An 18,936-nucleotide genomic window follows, 5' to 3' on the forward strand; every position below is an offset into this window, starting at 1 on the left:
TAACGTTCCTTAAACCTTTCCTTTCTCATTCTTTGGCTACTGAGGATTATGCGCTGTTAAGACACTGACCTGGGTTAATATTAGGTATATATTTTAGCATATTCTCCCTTCTTTTCATGGTTTCTATTTTTTTTTTTCGTTCTATCTTTTCCTTCCCTCCCCTTTTGTCTTGTTTGCAGGCTGGGGAGAAGCCTGCAGACCTTCTCTTTGTGTGGTTACACTTCCCCCTGTGTGCAGTCCCACGTTTCTCCTCACGGTCCTTGGGGTAGAGCTTTATCTGTTCGTTAAGGCAAATGTAGACTGCAACCCACCTTGCATTGACCCATGCTCATCCCAGCTGAACAATTTGAAAACTGTTCTGCCTTTTTGTTACATGAATCTGTCAGAAATATATTTTTAATTTAATATAAATGAAATTCAATAAAATATGAAACAAAATGCATTTGTCTCCACTTTCTTGGCAGGGTTGTGCATATGCAAGGAGAGGGGCTGCCATAAAGCAGCTGTCCCAGCGTCACCCCAGAGGCACGGCTCTATAAGGGGAGGGTACCCCACTGCACACAACTCCCAGCTCTGTTCCCTGTAGACAAGAAGGTTTTATTTACCTTACAAAAGACAAACAGGTAGGCATTAATCAACTAGCTGTTTTGCAGTGAGACTGTACTCAGTACCGCTCAGGGCTGTGGGATTCAGGGCTGTGTGCTGCTGCTGCTGCAAAGCACAGTAGAATATTGCAGGCGGCTCCATGCTGCGCTGATAGCTACAGGGGGTCATCCCTGCCTGTCAGGGAACAGATGGGCAAACAGTTGCACAGTAGTTCAGACACCAGGGAGTGTGGCAAGAGGAAGAGTGGGGAGAGGTAGAGGATTGAAAAGAATGGATGGGAAAGAAAGAGGGAAAGGAAACTTAAGGGTTACAACGTGGAATAAAAAGTAATCTACAAAAGATACAAACAGAAAGAAATAATGATAATAATAAATAAATAGTAAATAAATAAAATATGAAACATAAAACTATAAAAACAATTAAAAAATCAGAACTACAATAAATAAATTAAGTGGAAACCATACAGAGCAACCTGCACATCCTGTCATCTCTAACAGGTAAGTTGAGCAAAGATGGATGAATGGATGGATGGATGAGACAGACAGATGGATGGACATGACGCGAAGAACGAATGGATGGATGCAGTGGGTGGATGGTTGCCGTGGATGGGGGGATGCCATGGATGGATGGATGGACGTGGTGGAAAGATGGATGCAGTGGATGGACGGATGCTAAGGATGGATGCTAAGGGTGGATGGGTGGATGGATGAATGTGGTGAACAGAGGAATGGAAAGATGGACGCTAAAGACGAATGGATGGATGGATGGATGGATGCTAAGAATGGATGCTAAGAGTGGATGGATGGATTCTCAGTGTGGACAGATGGATGCTAAGCATGGATGGATACTGTGGCTGGACGGATGAATGGCTGTGTTGGATGGACGGATGCTAAGGATGGACACTAAGGATAAATGCAAGGGATGGATGAATGTGAAGGATGGATGGATGCCAGTGATGGATGGATGCGCTGGATAAATGGATGTTAAGGATGGACAGATGGATGGATGCTAAGTATAGACAGATGGATGGATGCTGTGGATGGACAGATGCGGTGGATGCAAAGGATAGATATATGGATGCGGTGAGTGGAGGGATGGATGCAGTGGATGGATAGACGCAAAGGGTGGATGGATGGATGTGAAGCATGGACAAACGGACGCTAAGTAGGAATGGACGGGTGCTGTGCATGGACAGCTGCGGTGGATGGATGGATTTGCGGGATCTGATTTAACGGGATTTGCGGGATCTCACTTAGCGGGATTTGCGGGATCTCGATTAGCGGGATTTGCGGGATCTGGCTTGGCGGGATTTGCGGGATATGATTTAGCAGGATTCGCGGGATTTGCGGGGTCTCACTTAGCGGGATTTGCGGGATCTGGCTTGGCGGGATTTGCGGGATCTCAGCGGGATTTGCGGGATCTCAGCGGGATTTGCGGAATCTGATTTAGCGGGATTTGCGGGATCTGATTTAGCGGGAATTGCGGGATCTCACTTAGCGGGATTTGCGGGATATGGTTTAGCGGGATTTGCGGGATCTCACTTAGCGGGATTTGCAGGATCTCACTTAGCGGGATTTGCAGAATCTGATTCAGCGGGATTTGCGGGATCTGATTTAGCGGGATTTGCGGGATCTGGCTTGGCGGGATTTGCGGGATATTGTTTTAGCGGGATTTGCGGGATCTGATTTAGCGGGCTTTGCGGGATATGGTTTAGCGGGATTTGTGGGATCTCGCTTGGCGGGATTTGCGGGATTTATTTTTGCGGGATTTGCGGGATCTGATTTAGCGGGATTTGCGGGATCTTCACGAGATTTGCGGGATCTCAGTTATCGGGATTTGCGGGGTTTGCGGGGTCTTAGCGGGATTTGCGGGATTTATTTTAGCGGGGTTTGCGGGATGTGGTTTAGCGGGATTTGCGGGGATATGATTTTAGCGGGATTTGCTGGATCTGATTTAGCGGGTTTTGCGGGATCTTAGCGGGATTTGCGGGATCTCACTTAGCGGGATTTGCGGGATTTATTTTAGCGGGATCTGATTTACCGGGATTTGGGGGATCTGGCTTGGCGGGATTTGCGGGATCTCACTTAGCGGGATTTGCAGAATCTGATTCAGAGGGATTTGAGGGATCTGATTTAGCGTTATTTGCGGGATCTTAGCGGGATTTGCGGGATTTATTTTAGCGGGATTTGCGGGATTTATTTTAGCGGGATTTGCGGGATTTATTTTAGCGGGATTTGCGGGTTCTGATTTAGCGGGATTTGCAGGATCTGATTTAGCGGGATTTGCGGGATTTATTTTAGCGGGATTTGCGGGATCTGATTTAGCGTTATTTGCGGGATCTTAGCGGGATTTGCGGGATTTATTTTAGCGGGATTTGCGGGATCTCGCTTGGCGGGATTTGCGGGATTTCTTTTAGCGGGATTTGCGGGATCTGATTTAACGGGAATTGCGGGATCTTAGCGGGAATTGCGGGATCTGATTTAGCGGGATTTGCGGGATTTGCGGGATCTTCGCGGGATCTCGCTTGGCGGGATTTGCGGGATTTATTTTAGCGGGATTTGCGGGATCTGGTTTAGCTGGATTTATTTTAGCGGGATTTGCGGGATCTTCGCGGGATTTGCGGGATCTCACTTGGCGGGATTTGCGGGATCTTAGCGGGATTTGCGGGATCTTAGCGGGATTTGCGGGATCTTCGCGGGATTTATTTTAGCGGGATTTGCGGGATCTCGCTTGGCGGGATTTGCGGGATTTATTTTAGCGGGATTTGCGGGATCTGGTTTAGCGGGATTTATTTTAGCGGGATTTGCAGGATCTCGCTTGGCGGGATTTGCGGGATCTTAGCGGGATTTGCGGGATCTCGCTTGGCGGGAATTGCGGGATCTTAGCGGGAATTGCGGGATCTGATTTAGCGGGATTTGCGGGATTTGCGGGATCTTCGCGGGATCTCGCTTGGCGGGATTTGCGGGATTTATTTTAGCGGGATTTGCGGGATCTGGTTTAGCTGGATTTATTTTAGCGGGATTTGCGGGATCTTCACGGGATTTGCGGGATCTCACTTGGCGGGATTTGCGGGATCTTAGCGGGATTTGCGGGATCTTAGCGGGATTTGCGGGATCTTCGCGGGATTTATTTTAGCGGGATTTGCGGGATCTCGCTTGGCGGGATTTGCGGGATTTATTTTAGCGGGATTTGCGGGATCTGGTTTAGCGGGATTTATTTTAGCGGGATTTGCGGGATCTCACTTGGCGGGATTTGCGGGATCTTAGCGGGATTTGCGGGATCTCGCTTGGCGGGATTTGCGGGATTTATTTTAGCGGGATTTGCGGGATCTGGTTTAGCTGGATTTATTTTAGCGGGATTTGCGGGATCTTCGCGGGATTTGCGGGATCTCACTTGGCGGGATTTGCGGGATCTTAGCGGGATTTGCGGGATCTTAGCAGGAATTGCGGGATCTGATTTAGCGGGATTTGCGGGATTTATTTTAGCGGGAATTGCGGGATTTATTTTAGCGGGATTTGCGGGATCTGATTTAGCGGGATTTGCGGGATCTTCGCGGGATTTGCGGGATCTCGCTTGGCGGGATTTGCGGGATTTATTTTAGCGGGATTTGCGGGATCTGGTTTAGCTGGATTTATTTTAGCGGGATTTGCGGGATCTTCGCGGGATTTGCGGGATCTCACTTGGCGGGATTTGCGGGATCTTAGCGGGATTTGCGGGATCTTCGCGGGATTTATTTTAGCGGGATTTGCGGGATCTCGCTTGGCGGGATTTGCGGGATTTATTTTAGCGGGATTTGCGGGATCTGGTTTAGCGGGATTTATTTTAGCGGGATTTGCGGGATCTGATTTAGCGGGAATTGCGGGATCTTAGCGGGAATTGCGGGATCTGATTTAGCGGGATTTGCGGGATTTGCGGCGTCTTCGCGGGATCTCGCTTGGCGGGATTTGCGGGATTTATTTTAGCGGGATTTGCGGGATCTGGTTTAGCTGGATTTATTTTAGCGGGATTTGCGGGATTTTCGCGGGATTTGCGGGATCTCACTTGGCGGGCTTTGCGGGATCTTAGCGGGATTTGCGGGATCTCGCTTGGCGGGATTTGCGGGATCTTAGCGGGATTTGCGGGATCTCGCTTGGCGGGATTTGCAGGATTTATTTTAGCGGGATTTGCGGGATCTGATTTAGCGGGAATTGCGGGATCTTAGCGGGATTTGCGGGATCTGATTTGGCGGGATTTGCGGGATCTCACTTGGCGGGATTTGCGGGATCTTAGCGGGATTTGCGGGATCTCGCTTGGCGGGATTTGCGGGATTTATTTTAGCGGGATTTGCGGGATTTATTTAGCGGGATTTGCGGGATCTGATTTAGCGGGATTTGCGGGATCTGATTTAGCGGGATTTGCGGGATCTTAGCGGGAATTGCGGGATTTATTTTAGCTGGATTTGCGGGGTTTGTTTTAGCGGGATTTGCGGGATCTGATTTAGCGGGATTTGCGGGATCTGATTTAGCGGGATTTGCGGGATCTTCGCGGGATTTGCGGGATCTCGCTTAGCGGGATTTGCGGGGTTTATTTTAGCGGGATTTGCGGGATCTTCGCGGGATTTGCGGGATCTCGCTTGGCGGGATTTGCGGGATTTATTTTAGCGGGATTTGCGGGATCTTCGCGCGATTTGCGGGATCTCACTTGGCGGGATTTGCGGGATCTTAGCGGGATTTGCGGGATCTTCGCGGGATTTATTTTAGCGGGATTTGCGGGATCTCGCTTGGCGGGATTTATTTTAGCGGGATTTGCGGGGTTTATTTTAGCGGGATTTGCGGGATCTGATTTAGCGGGATTTGCGGGATCTGATTTAGCGGGATTTGCGGGATCTTCGCAGGATTTGCGGGATCTCGCTTAGCGGGATTTGCGGGGTTTATTTTAGCGGGATTTGCGGGATCTGATTTAGCGGGATTTGCGGGATCTTCGCGGGATTTGCGGGATCTCGCTTGGCGGGATTTGCGGGATTTATTTTAGCGGGATTTGCGGGATCTTCGCGCGATTTGCGGGATCTCACTTGGCGGGATTTGCGGGATCTTAGCGGGATTTGCGGGATCTTCGCGGGATTTATTTTAGCGGGATTTGCGGGATCTCGCTTGGCGGGATTTATTTTAGCGGGAATTGCGGGATCTTAGCGGGATTTGCGGGATCTGATTTAGCGGGAATTGCGGGATCTTAGCGGGAATTGCGGGATCTGATTTAGCGGGATTTGCAGGGTCTTCGCGGGATCTCGCTTGGCGGGATTTGCGGGATTTATTTTAGCGGGATTTGCGGGATCTGGTTTAGCTGGATTTATTTTAGCGGGATTTGCGGGATCTGGTTTGGCTGGATTTATTTTAGCGGGATTTGCGGGATCTTCGCGGGATTTGCGGGATCTGGTTTAGCGGGATTTGCGGGATCTGATTTAGCGGGAATTGCGGGATCTTAGCGGGAATTGCGGGATCTGATTTAGCGGGATTTGCAGGGTCTTCGCGGGATCTCGCTTGGCGGGATTTGCGGGATTTATTTTAGCGGGATTTGCGGGATCTGGTTTAGCTGGATTTATTTTAGCGGGATTTGCGGGATCTTCGCGGGATTTGCGGGATCTTAGCGGGATTTGCGGGATCTTACTTAGCGGGAATTGCGGGATCTCACTTAGCGGGATTTGCGGGATATGGTTTAGCGGGATTTGCGGGATCTCACTTAGCGGGATTTGCAGGATCTCACTTAGCGGGATTTGCAGAATCTGATTCAGCGGGATTTGCGGGATCTGATTTACCGGGATTTGCGGGATCTGGCTTGGCGGGATTTGCGGGATATTGTTTTAGCGGGATTTGCGGGATCTGATTTGGCGGGCTTTGCGGGATATGGTTTAGCGGGATTTGTGGGATCTCGCTTGGCGGGATTTGCAGGGTCTTCGCGGGATCTCGCTTGGCGGGATTTGCGGGATTTATTTTAGCGGGATTTGCGGGATCTGGTTTAGCTGGATTTATTTTAGCGGGATTTGCGGGATCTTCGCGGGATTTGCGGGATCTTAGCGGGATTTGCGGGATCTTACTTAGCGGGAATTGCGGGATCTCACTTAGCGGGATTTGCGGGATATGGTTTAGCGGGATTTGCGGGATCTCACTTAGCGGGATTTGCAGGATCTCACTTAGCGGGATTTGCAGAATCTGATTCAGCGGGATTTGCGGGATCTGATTTAGCGGGATTTGCGGGATCTGGCTTGGCGGGATTTGCGGGATATTGTTTTAGCGGGATTTGCGGGATCTGATTTGGCGGGCTTTGCGGGATATGGTTTAGCGGGATTTGTGGGATCTCGCTTGGCGGGATTTGCGGGATTTATTTTTGCGGGATTTGCGGGATCTGATTTAGCGGGATTTGCGGGATCTTCACGAGATTTGCGGGATCTCAGTTATCGGGATTTGCGGGGTTTGCGGGGTCTTAGCGGGATTTGCGGGATTTATTTTAGCGGGGTTTGCGGGATGTGGTTTAGCGGGATTTGCGGGGATATGATTTTAGCGGGATTTGCTGGATCTGATTTAGCGGGTTTTGCGGGATCTTAGCGGGATTTGCGGGATCTCACTTAGCGGGATTTGCGGGATTTATTTTAGCGGGATCTGATTTACCGGGATTTGGGGGATCTGGCTTGGCGGGATTTGCGGGATCTCACTTAGCGGGATTTGCAGAATCTGATTCAGAGGGATTTGAGGGATCTGATTTAGCGTTATTTGCGGGATCTTAGCGGGATTTGCGGGATTTATTTTAGCGGGATTTGCGGGATTTATTTTAGCGGGATTTGCGGGATTTATTTTAGCGGGATTTGCGGGTTCTGATTTAGCGGGATTTGCAGGATCTGATTTAGCGGGATTTGCGGGATTTATTTTAGCGGGATTTGCGGGATCTGATTTAGCGTTATTTGCGGGATCTTAGCGGGATTTGCGGGATTTATTTTAGCGGGATTTGCGGGATCTCGCTTGGCGGGATTTGCGGGATTTCTTTTAGCGGGATTTGCGGGATCTGATTTAACGGGAATTGCGGGATCTTAGCGGGAATTGCGGGATCTGATTTAGCGGGATTTGCGGGATTTGCGGGATCTTCGCGGGATCTCGCTTGGCGGGATTTGCGGGATTTATTTTAGCGGGATTTGCGGGATCTGGTTTAGCTGGATTTATTTTAGCGGGATTTGCGGGATCTTCGCGGGATTTGCGGGATCTCACTTGGCGGGATTTGCGGGATCTTAGCGGGATTTGCGGGATCTTAGCGGGATTTGCGGGATCTTCGCGGGATTTATTTTAGCGGGATTTGCGGGATCTCGCTTGGCGGGATTTGCGGGATTTATTTTAGCGGGATTTGCGGGATCTGGTTTAGCGGGATTTATTTTAGCGGGATTTGCAGGATCTCGCTTGGCGGGATTTGCGGGATCTTAGCGGGATTTGCGGGATCTCGCTTGGCGGGAATTGCGGGATCTTAGCGGGAATTGCGGGATCTGATTTAGCGGGATTTGCGGGATTTGCGGGATCTTCGCGGGATCTCGCTTGGCGGGATTTGCGGGATTTATTTTAGCGGGATTTGCGGGATCTGGTTTAGCTGGATTTATTTTAGCGGGATTTGCGGGATCTTCACGGGATTTGCGGGATCTCACTTGGCGGGATTTGCGGGATCTTAGCGGGATTTGCGGGATCTTAGCGGGATTTGCGGGATCTTAGCGGGATTTATTTTAGCGGGATTTGCGGGATCTCGCTTGGCGGGATTTGCGGGATTTATTTTAGCGGGATTTGCGGGATCTGGTTTAGCGGGATTTATTTTAGCGGGATTTGCGGGATCTCACTTGGCGGGATTTGCGGGATCTTAGCGGGATTTGCGGGATCTCGCTTGGCGGGATTTGCGGGATTTATTTTAGCGGGATTTGCGGGATCTGGTTTAGCTGGATTTATTTTAGCGGGATTTGCGGGATCTTCGCGGGATTTGCGGGATCTCACTTGGCGGGATTTGCGGGATCTTAGCGGGATTTGCGGGATCTTAGCAGGAATTGCGGGATCTGATTTAGCGGGATTTGCGGGATTTATTTTAGCGGGAATTGCGGGATTTATTTTAGCGGGATTTGCGGGATCTGATTTAGCGGGATTTGCGGGATCTTCGCGGGATTTGCGGGATCTCGCTTGGCGGGATTTGCGGGATTTATTTTAGCGGGATTTGCGGGATCTGGTTTAGCTGGATTTATTTTAGCGGGATTTGCGGGATCTTCGCGGGATTTGCGGGATCTCACTTGGCGGGATTTGCGGGATCTTAGCGGGATTTGCGGGATCTTAGCGGGATTTGCGGGATCTTCGCGGGATTTATTTTAGCGGGATTTGCGGGATCTCGCTTGGCGGGATTTGCGGGATTTATTTTAGCGGGATTTGCGGGATCTGGTTTAGCGGGATTTATTTTAGCGGGATTTGCGGGATCTGATTTAGCGGGAATTGCGGGATCTTAGCGGGAATTGCGGGATCTGATTTAGCGGGATTTGCGGGATTTGCGGCGTCTTCGCGGGATCTCGCTTGGCGGGATTTGCGGGATTTATTTTAGCGGGATTTGCGGGATCTGGTTTAGCTGGATTTATTTTAGCGGGATTTGCGGGATTTTCGCGGGATTTGCGGGATCTCACTTGGCGGGCTTTGCGGGATCTTAGCGGGATTTGCGGGATCTCGCTTGGCGGGATTTGCGGGATTTATTTTAGCGGGATTTGCGGGATCTGATTTAGCGGGAATTGCGGGATCTTAGCGGGATTTGCGGGATCTGATTTGGCGGGATTTGCGGGATCTCACTTGGCGGGATTTGCGGGATCTTAGCGGGATTTGCGGGATCTCGCTTGGCGGGATTTGCGGGATTTATTTTAGCGGGATTTGCGGGATTTATTTAGCGGGATTTGCGGGATCTGATTTAGCGGGATTTGCGGGATCTGATTTAGCGGGATTTGCGGGATCTTAGCGGGAATTGCGGGATTTATTTTAGCTGGATTTGCGGGGTTTATTTTAGCGGGATTTGCGGGATCTGATTTAGCGGGATTTGCGGGATCTTCGCAGGATTTGCGGGATCTCGCTTAGCGGGATTTGCGGGGTTTATTTTAGCGGGATTTGCGGGATCTTCGCGGGATTTGCGGGATCTCGCTTGGCGGGATTTGCGGGATTTATTTTAGCGGGATTTGCGGGATCTTCGCGCGATTTGCGGGATCTCACTTGGCGGGATTTGCGGGATCTTAGCGGGATTTGCGGGATCTTCGCGGGATTTATTTTAGCGGGATTTGCGGGATCTCGCTTGGCGGGATTTATTTTAGCGGGATTTGCGGGGTTTATTTTAGCGGGATTTGCGGGATCTGATTTAGCGGGATTTGCGGGATCTGATTTAGCGGGATTTGCGGGATCTTCGCAGGATTTGCGGGATCTCGCTTAGCGGGATTTGCGGGGTTTATTTTAGCGGGATTTGCGGGATCTGATTTAGCGGGATTTGCGGGATCTTCGCGGGATTTGCGGGATCTCGCTTGGCGGGATTTGCGGGATTTATTTTAGCGGGATTTGCGGGATCTTCGCGCGATTTGCGGGATCTCACTTGGCGGGATTTGCGGGATCTTAGCGGGATTTGCGGGATCTTCGCGGGATTTATTTTAGCGGGATTTGCGGGATCTCGCTTGGCGGGATTTATTTTAGCGGGAATTGCGGGATCTTAGCGGGATTTGCGGGATCTGATTTAGCGGGAATTGCGGGATCTTAGCGGGAATTGCGGGATCTGATTTAGCGGGATTTGCAGGGTCTTCGCGGGATCTCGCTTGGCGGGATTTGCGGGATTTATTTTAGCGGGATTTGCGGGATCTGGTTTAGCTGGATTTATTTTAGCGGGATTTGCGGGATCTTCGCGGGATTTGCGGGATCTGGTTTAGCGGGATTTGCGGGATCTGATTTAGCGGGAATTGCGGGATCTGATTTAGCGGGATTTGCAGGGTCTTCGCGGGATCTCGCTTGGCGGGATTTGCGGGATTTATTTTAGCGGGATTTGCGGGATCTGGTTTAGCTGGATTTATTTTAGCGGGATTTGCGGGATCTTCGCGGGATTTGCGGGATCTGGTTTAGCGGGATTTGCGGGATCTGATTTAGCGGGAATTGCGGGATCTTAGCGGGAATTGCGGGATCTGATTTAGCGGGATTTGCAGGGTCTTCGCGGGATCTCGCTTGGCGGGATTTGCGGGATTTATTTTAGCGGGATTTGCGGGATCTGGTTTAGCTGGATTTATTTTAGCGGGATTTGCGGGATCTTCGCGGGATTTGCGGGATCTCACTTGGCGGGATTTGCGGGATCTTAGCGGGATTTGCGGGATCTTAGCGGGATTTGCGGGATCTTCGCGGGATTTATTTTAGCGGGATTTGCGGGATCTCGCTTGGCGGGATTTGCGGGATTTATTTTAGCGGGATTTGCGGGATCTGGTTTAGCGGGATTTATTTTAGCGGGATTTGCAGGATCTCGCTTGGCGGGATTTGCGGGATCTTAGCGGGATTTGCGGGATCTTAGCGGGAATTGCGGGATCTGATTTAGCGGGATTTGCGGGATTTGCGGGATCTTCGCGGGATCTCGCTTGGCGGGATTTGCGGGATTTATTTTAGCGGGATTTGCGGGATCTGGTTTAGCTGGATTTATTTTAGCGGGATTTGCGGGATCTTCACGGGATTTGCGGGATCTCACTTGGCGGGATTTGCGGGATCTTAGCGGGATTTGCGGGATCTTAGCGGGATTTGCGGGATCTTCGCGGGATTTATTTTAGCGGGATTTGCGGGATCTCGCTTGGCGGGATTTGCGGGATTTATTTTAGCGGGATTTGCGGGATCTGGTTTAGCGGGATTTATTTTAGCGGGATTTGCGGGATCTCACTTGGCGGGATTTGCGGGATCTTAGCGGGATTTGCGGGATCTCGCTTGGCGGGATTTATTTTAGCGGGATTTGCGGGATCTGGTTTAGCTGGATTTATTTTAGCGGGATTTGCGGGATCTTCGCGGGATTTGCGGGATCTCACTTGGCGGGATTTGCGGGATCTTAGCGGGATTTGCGGGATCTTAGCAGGAATTGCGGGATCTGATTTAGCGGGATTTGCGGGATTTATTTTAGCGGGAATTGCGGGATTTATTTTAGCGGGATTTGCGGGATCTGATTTAGCGGGATTTGCGGGATCTTCGCGGGATTTGCGGGATCTCGCTTGGCGGGATTTGCGGGATTTATTTTAGCGGGATTTGCGGGATCTGGTTTAGCTGGATTTATTTTAGCGGGATTTGCGGGATCTTCGCGGGATTTGCGGGATCTCACTTGGCGGGATTTGCGGGATCTTAGCGGGATTTGCGGGATCTTAGCGGGATTTGCGGGATCTTCGCGGGATTTATTTTAGCGGGATTTGCGGGATCTCGCTTGGCGGGATTTGCGGGATTTATTTTAGCGGGATTTGCGGGATCTGGTTTAGCGGGATTTATTTTAGCGGGATTTGCGGGATCTGATTTAGCGGGAATTGCGGGATCTTAGCGGGAATTGCGGGATCTGATTTAGCGGGATTTGCAGGGTCTTCGCGGGATCTCGCTTGGCGGGATTTGCGGGATTTATTTTAGCGGGATTTGCGGGATCTGGTTTAGCTGGATTTATTTTAGCGGGATTTGCGGGATCTTCGCGGGATTTGCGGGATCTCACTTGGCGGGATTTGCGGGATCTTAGCGGGATTTGCGGGATCTTAGCGGGATTTGCGGGATCTTCGCGGGATTTATTTTAGCGGGATTTGCGGGATCTGGTTTAGCGGGATTTATTTTAGCGGGATTTGCAGGATCTCGCTTGGCGGGATTTGCGGGATCTTAGCGGGATTTGCGGGATCTCGCTTGGCGGGAATTGCGGGATCTTAGCGGGAATTGCGGGATCTGATTTAGCGGGATTTGCGGGATTTGCGGGATCTTCGCGGGATCTCGCTTGGCGGGATTTGCGGGATTTATTTTAGCGGGATTTGCGGGATCTGGTTTAGCTGGATTTATTTTAGCGGGATTTGCGGGATCTTCACGGGATTTGCGGGATCTCACTTGGCGGGATTTGCGGGATCTTAGCGGGATTTGCGGGATCTTAGCGGGATTTGCGGGATCTTCGCGGGATTTATTTTAGCGGGATTTGCGGGATCTCGCTTGGCGGGATTTGCGGGATTTATTTTAGCGGGATTTGCGGGATCTGGTTTAGCGGGATTTATTTTAGCGGGATTTGCGGGATCTCACTTGGCGGGATTTGCGGGATCTTAGCGGGATTTGCGGGATCTCGCTTGGCGGGATTTGCGGGATTTATTTTAGCGGGATTTGCGGGATCTGGTTTAGCTGGATTTATTTTAGCGGGATTTGCGGGATCTTCGCGGGATTTGCGGGATCTCACTTGGCGGGATTTGCGGGATCTTAGCGGGATTTGCGGGATCTTAGCAGGAATTGCGGGATCTGATTTAGCGGGATTTGCGGGATCTGGCTTGGCGGGATTTGCGGGATATTGTTTTAGCGGGATTTGCGGGATCTGATTTGGCGGGCTTTGCGGGATATGGTTTAGCGGGATTTGTGGGATCTCGCTTGGCGGGATTTGCGGGATTTATTTTTGCGGGATTTGCGGGATCTGATTTAGCGGGATTTGCGGGATCTTCACGAGATTTGCGGGATCTCAGTTATCGGGATTTGCGGGGTTTGCGGGGTCTTAGCGGGATTTGCGGGATTTATTTTAGCGGGGTTTGCGGGATGTGGTTTAGCGGGATTTGCGGGGATATGATTTTAGCGGGATTTGCTGGATCTGATTTAGCGGGTTTTGCGGGATCTTAGCGGGATTTGCGGGATCTCACTTAGCGGGATTTGCGGGATTTATTTTAGCGGGATCTGATTTACCGGGATTTGGGGGATCTGGCTTGGCGGGATTTGCGGGATCTCACTTAGCGGGATTTGCAGAATCTGATTCAGAGGGATTTGAGGGATCTGATTTAGCGTTATTTGCGGGATCTTAGCGGGATTTGCGGGATTTATTTTAGCGGGATTTGCGGGATCTGGTTTAGCTGGATTTATTTTAGCGGGATTTGCGGGATCTTCGCGGGATTTGCGGGATCTGGTTTAGCGGGATTTGCGGGATCTGATTTAGCGGGAATTGCGGGATCTTAGCGGGAATTGCGGGATCTGATTTAGCGGGATTTGCAGGGTCTTCGCGGGATCTCGCTTGGCGGGATTTGCGGGATTTATTTTAGCGGGATTTGCGGGATCTGGTTTAGCTGGATTTATTTTAGCGGGATTTGCGGGATCTTCGCGGGATTTGCGGGATCTCACTTGGCGGGATTTGCGGGATCTTAGCGGGATTTGCGGGATCTTAGCGGGATTTGCGGGATCTTCGCGGGATTTATTTTAGCGGGATTTGCGGGATCTCGCTTGGCGGGATTTGCGGGATTTATTTTAGCGGGATTTGCGGGATCTGGTTTAGCGGGATTTATTTTAGCGGGATTTGCAGGATCTCGCTTGGCGGGATTTGCGGGATCTTAGCGGGATTTGCGGGATCTTAGCGGGAATTGCGGGATCTGATTTAGCGGGATTTGCGGGATTTGCGGGATCTTCGCGGGATCTCGCTTGGCGGGATTTGCGGGATTTATTTTAGCGGGATTTGCGGGATCTGGTTTAGCTGGATTTATTTTAGCGGGATTTGCGGGATCTTCACGGGATTTGCGGGATCTCACTTGGCGGGATTTGCGGGATCTTAGCGGGATTTGCGGGATCTTAGCGGGATTTGCGGGATCTTCGCGGGATTTATTTTAGCGGGATTTGCGGGATCTCGCTTGGCGGGATTTGCGGGATTTATTTTAGCGGGATTTGCGGGATCTGGTTTAGCGGGATTTATTTTAGCGGGATTTGCGGGATCTCACTTGGCGGGATTTGCGGGATCTTAGCGGGATTTGCGGGATCTCGCTTGGCGGGATTTGCGGGATTTATTTTAGCGGGATTTGCGGGATCTGGTTTAGCTGGATTTATTTTAGCGGGATTTGCGGGATCTTCGCGGGATTTGCGGGATCTCACTTGGCGGGATTTGCGGGATCTTAGCGGGATTTGCGGGATCTTAGCAGGAATTGCGGGATCTGATTTAGCGGGATTTGCGGGATTTATTTTAGCGGGAATTGCGGGATTTATTTTAGCGGGATTTGCGGGATCTGATTTAGCGGGATTTGCGGGATCTTCGCGGGATTTGCGGGATCTCGCTTGGCGGGATTTGCGGGATTTATTTTAGCGGGATTTGCGGGATCTGGTTTAGCTGGATTTATTTTAGCGGGATTTGCGGGATCTTCGCGGGATTTGCGGGATCTCACTTGGCGGGATTTGCGGGATCTTAGCGGGATTTGCGGGATCTTAGCGGGATTTGCGGGATCTTCGCGGGATTTATTTTAGCGGGATTTGCGGGATCTCGCTTGGCGGGATTTGCGGGATTTATTTTAGCGGGATTTGCGGGATCTGGTTTAGCGGGATTTATTTTAGCGGGATTTGCGGGATCTGATTTAGCGGGAATTGCGGGATCTTAGCGGGAATTGCGGGATCTGATTTAGCGGGATTTGCAGGGTCTTCGCGGGATCTCGCTTGGCGGGATTTGCGGGATTTATTTTAGCGGGATTTGCGGGATCTGGTTTAGCTGGATTTATTTTAGCGGGATTTGCGGGATCTTCGCGGGATTTGCGGGATCTCACTTGGCGGGATTTGCGGGATCTTAGCGGGATTTGCGGGATCTTAGCGGGATTTGCGGGATCTTCGCGGGATTTATTTTAGCGGGATTTGCGGGATCTGGTTTAGCGGGATTTATTTTAGCGGGATTTGCAGGATCTCGCTTGGCGGGATTTGCGGGATCTTAGCGGGATTTGCGGGATCTCGCTTGGCGGGAATTGCGGGATCTTAGCGGGAATTGCGGGATCTGATTTAGCGGGATTTGCGGGATTTGCGGGATCTTCGCGGGATCTCGCTTGGCGGGATTTGCGGGATTTATTTTAGCGGGATTTGCGGGATCTGGTTTAGCTGGATTTATTTTAGCGGGATTTGCGGGATCTTCACGGGATTTGCGGGATCTCACTTGGCGGGATTTGCGGGATCTTAGCGGGATTTGCGGGATCTTAGCGGGATTTGCGGGATCTTCGCGGGATTTATTTTAGCGGGATTTGCGGGATCTCGCTTGGCGGGATTTGCGGGATTTATTTTAGCGGGATTTGCGGGATCTGGTTTAGCGGGATTTATTTTAGCGGGATTTGCGGGATCTCACTTGGCGGGATTTGCGGGATCTTAGCGGGATTTGCGGGATCTCGCTTGGCGGGATTTGCGGGATTTATTTTAGCGGGATTTGCGGGATCTGGTTTAGCTGGATTTATTTTAGCGGGATTTGCGGGATCTTCGCGGGATTTGCGGGATCTCACTTGGCGGGATTTGCGGGATCTTAGCGGGATTTGCGGGATCTTAGCAGGAATTGCGGGATCTGATTTAGCGGGATTTGCGGGATCTGGCTTGGCGGGATTTGCGGGATATTGTTTTAGCGGGATTTGCGGGATCTGATTTGGCGGGCTTTGCGGGATATGGTTTAGCGGGATTTGTGGGATCTCGCTTGGCGGGATTTGCGGGATTTATTTTTGCGGGATTTGCGGGATCTGATTTAGCGGGATTTGCGGGATCTTCACGAGATTTGCGGGATCTCAGTTATCGGGATTTGCGGGGTTTGCGGGGTCTTAGCGGGATTTGCGGGATTTATTTTAGCGGGGTTTGCGGGATGTGGTTTAGCGGGATTTGCGGGGATATGATTTTAGCGGGATTTGCTGGATCTGATTTAGCGGGTTTTGCGGGATCTTAGCGGGATTTGCGGGATCTCACTTAGCGGGATTTGCGGGATTTATTTTAGCGGGATCTGATTTACCGGGATTTGGGGGATCTGGCTTGGCGGGATTTGCGGGATCTCACTTAGCGGGATTTGCAGAATCTGATTCAGAGGGATTTGAGGGATCTGATTTAGCGTTATTTGCGGGATCTTAGCGGGATTTGCGGGATTTATTTTAGCGGGATTTGCGGGATTTATTTTAGCGGGATTTGCGGGATTTATTTTAGCGGGATTTGCGGGTTCTGATTTAGCGGGATTTGCAGGATCTGATTTAGCGGGATTTGCGGGATTTATTTTAGCGGGATTTGCGGGATCTGATTTAGCGTTATTTGCGGGATCTTAGCGGGATTTGCGGGATTTATTTTAGCGGGATTTGCGGGATCTCGCTTGGCGGGATTTGCGGGATTTCTTTTAGCGGGATTTGCGGGATCTGATTTAACGGGAATTGCGGGATCTTAGCGGGAATTGCGGGATCTGATTTAGCGGGATTTGCGGGATTTGCGGGATCTTCGCGGGATCTCGCTTGGCGGGATTTGCGGGATTTATTTTAGCGGGATTTGCGGGATCTGGTTTAGCTGGATTTATTTTAGCGGGATTTGCGGGATCTTCGCGGGATTTGCGGGATCTCACTTGGCGGGATTTGCGGGATCTTAGCGGGATTTGCGGGATCTTAGCGGGATTTGCGGGATCTTCGCGGGATTTATTTTAGCGGGATTTGCGGGATCTCGCTTGGCGGGATTTGCGGGATTTATTTTAGCGGGATTTGCGGGATCTGGTTTAGCGGGATTTATTTTAGCGGGATTTGCAGGATCTCGCTTGGCGGGATTTGCGGGATCTTAGCGGGATTTGCGGGATCTCGCTTGGCGGGAATTGCGGGATCTTAGCGGGAATTGCGGGATCTGATTTAGCGGGATTTGCGGGATTTGCGGGATCTTCGCGGGATCTCGCTTGGCGGGATTTGCGGGATTTATTTTAGCGGGATTTGCGGGATCTGGTTTAGCTGGATTTATTTTAGCGGGATTTGCGGGATCTTCACGGGATTTGCGGGATCTCACTTGGCGGGATTTGCGGGATCTTAGCGGGATTTGCGGGATCTTAGCGGGATTTGCGGGATCTTCGCGGGATTTATTTTAGCGGGATTTGCGGGATCTCGCTTGGCGGGATTTGCGGGATTTATTTTAGCGGGATTTGCGGGATCTGGTTTAGCGGGATTTATTTTAGCGGGATTTGCGGGATCTCACTTGGCGGGATTTGCGGGATCTTAGCGGGATTTGCGGGATCTCGCTTGGCGGGATTTATTTTAGCGGGATTTGCGGGATCTGGTTTAGCTGGATTTATTTTAGCGGGATTTGCGGGATCTTCGCGGGATTTGCGGGATCTCACTTGGCGGGATTTGCGGGATCTTAGCGGGATTTGCGGGATCTTAGCAGGAATTGCGGGATCTGATTTAGCGGGATTTGCGGGATTTATTTTAGCGGGAATTGCGGGATTTATTTTAGCGGGATTTGCGGGATCTGATTTAGCGGGATTTGCGGGATCTTCGCGGGATTTGCGGGATCTCGCTTGGCGGGATTTGCGGGATTTATTTTAGCGGGATTTGCGGGATCTGGTTTAGCTGGATTTATTTTAGCGGGATTTGCGGGATCTTCGCGGGATTTGCGGGATCTCACTTGGCGGGATTTGCGGGATCTTAGCGGGATTTGCGGGATCTTAGCGGGATTTGCGGGATCTTCGCGGGATTTATTTTAGCGGGATTTGCGGGATCTCGCTTGGCGGGATTTGCGGGATTTATTTTAGCGGGATTTGCGGGATCTGGTTTAGCGGGATTTATTTTAGCGGGATTTGCGGGATCTGATTTAGCGGGAATTGCGGGATCTTAGCGGGAATTGCGGGATCTGATTTAGCGGGATTTGCAGGGTCTTCGCGGGATCTCGCTTGGCGGGATTTGCGGGATTTATTTTAGCGGGATTTGCGGGATCTGGTTTAGCTGGATTTATTTTAGCGGGATTTGCGGGATCTTCGCGGGATTTGCGGGATCTCACTTGGCGGGATTTGCGGGATCTTAGCGGGATTTGCGGGATCTTAGCGGGATTTGCGGGATCTTCGCGGGATTTATTTTAGCGGGATTTGCGGGATCTGGTTTAGCGGGATTTATTTTAGCGGGATTTGCAGGATCTCGCTTGGCGGGATTTGCGGGATCTTAGCGGGATTTGCGGGATCTCGCTTGGCGGGAATTGCGGGATCTTAGCGGGAATTGCGGGATCTGATTTAGCGGGATTTGCGGGATTTGCGGGATCTTCGCGGGATCTCGCTTGGCGGGATTTGCGGGATTTATTTTAGCGGGATTTGCGGGATCTGGTTTAGCTGGATTTATTTTAGCGGGATTTGCGGGATCTTCACGGGATTTGCGGGATCTCA

Source organism: Coturnix japonica, chromosome 7 (assembly GCF_054131305.1).
Source record: "Coturnix japonica strain WE chromosome 7, WE-NBRP24, whole genome shotgun sequence".
Classification (NCBI taxonomy): domain Eukaryota; kingdom Metazoa; phylum Chordata; class Aves; order Galliformes; family Phasianidae; genus Coturnix; species Coturnix japonica.